Source organism: Penaeus monodon, chromosome 31, assembly GCF_015228065.2.
Source record: "Penaeus monodon isolate SGIC_2016 chromosome 31, NSTDA_Pmon_1, whole genome shotgun sequence".
Classification (NCBI taxonomy): domain Eukaryota; kingdom Metazoa; phylum Arthropoda; class Malacostraca; order Decapoda; family Penaeidae; genus Penaeus; species Penaeus monodon.
In genome coordinates, this window is record NC_051416.1 from 2,369,937 (window position 1) to 2,371,530 (window position 1,594).

Consider the following 1,594-nt stretch of genomic DNA (forward strand, 5'->3'; position numbering starts at 1 on the left):
CTAGTTGCATGCGTCCGCTTTCATACGAATTGCCATGCCAGCTACTATTGGGCCCGTCGCTCCCTTCATAAGGCTGGCCTAATGGAGAGGACGCGGCCGGCCGAGGATCAGGGCCTCCATGAAGGACCCGGGACACGGGAAAGGCCGATCAGCGCGGATGCCCCGTGCACCTAAATTCGGGCTTTATGGCATTTGCCGTCACGGCATAAAGGCTACGGATTCCTGACTGGCTTTTCTTCGGGTTTCGTTTGGTGGTGGTGTGTACTTTGATCAAAGCATGGCGTTTGGTGGTCTAACTTCAGCAGCGATTTGTCATCTTGCGAGTGTCAATGGGGAAGAGAAGTGTATGTGTTTTGAAGCGTGCGTCATCCGTGCCAACCTAGGCGGGAAAAGGGAGAAATTGCATATTGAAACGAGTTGACGGGAGATAGCGAGACAATACGGCGGTCATTTGTTTACATTTATGGAGGATGTCGATGCCGTAAAGATGATTGAATCCGCGTGTGTGTGTTTACTCCAGCGCCGAAGGGATGGGATCATAAACAAGGGCACGCACGCACCGCAGTCGGCGTGGCGAGACCTTGAGCAAGCATGCAAGTACAACACGAGAAAACTGGGTGAGATATATATATATATACTGGGCTAGCGTGAGGAGGAGGTCAGTCAGTCCGCCGCTGGACCGCCGTGTTGAGCTGCGTCGCCTCCCTCTGCCACTGTGATCACAGGACCCGGCCGGCACCCCCCCCAGTGTTCGCCACGCCACCTGCCTCGCCTCGCCGCCTCGAATACCCAGGGTGAGCGGCAGAGGTTGGTTGGGGCGGAGTTCCTTGCGACGCCCTTGGGTCCTGCTTCTGAGAGCACGTGCGCCGTGGGCCTTACGCGGGATGTGTGTCTTGCCTTAGTGGATGGTCAGGCTGCCGTGTTGTGATTAATTCGCGTTGTGCCCGAGTTTCTCTTGGGTTAGTGATTCTGAGAAGAGGAGAGTCGAGTTTGGTATCAGATCAGAGACTGCGGCTTAAACTGCAAAGCACTTCCCAAAGTTGCACATCTTTGAAGTGTTAGTCGTGATTTGTTTGTTCGATATATTGTTTGTTTTCAAACAAGACTCTGATGCGAATAGTAAATAAACCACGGAGATCGAAAGCATTATATTTCCCATCACCAATTTTTTTTCTCATGGCGGCCTTAAGTAGTCGTAAATATCAGGTAGTTAAATCGGGCGATACAACCCGTAGACTTTCATCATCGACGGTGATCGACTCTGACGCCGTCATTAAATGCGTAACTATATGACGTAGCATAATTAAACAAATATATTTTTCAAAATATACAATATACAGGCTTATGTCCCCAGCGTAATATTATTGCACCTATTTCAGTGAGAAGGAAAATGATACATGGTGCAGATACATAAAACACACTGGATGTAATAGAAAAAAACTTGTTCGTAACTTTAAACGGTGGTTCCCTGTGAGCGGATGCAGTAATGCGAACACTTACGAGCACTTAATTTTATAGTTTCTTGCCCAAGAGAAAATAAGAAACGTTTGGATATCCCTGAAAGTGAATGTGTTGACATGCGTGTAAAATTCAT

At 48.7% G+C, this 1,594-nt stretch overlaps 1 protein-coding gene across 1 annotated transcript in view; it reads left to right on the top strand.

The window, feature by feature from the left end:
• Positions 1-1,594, top strand: part of LOC119592824 (rootletin-like) — a 148,678-nt gene that overhangs the window by 111,229 nt on the left and 35,855 nt on the right. The window lies entirely within an intron of this gene.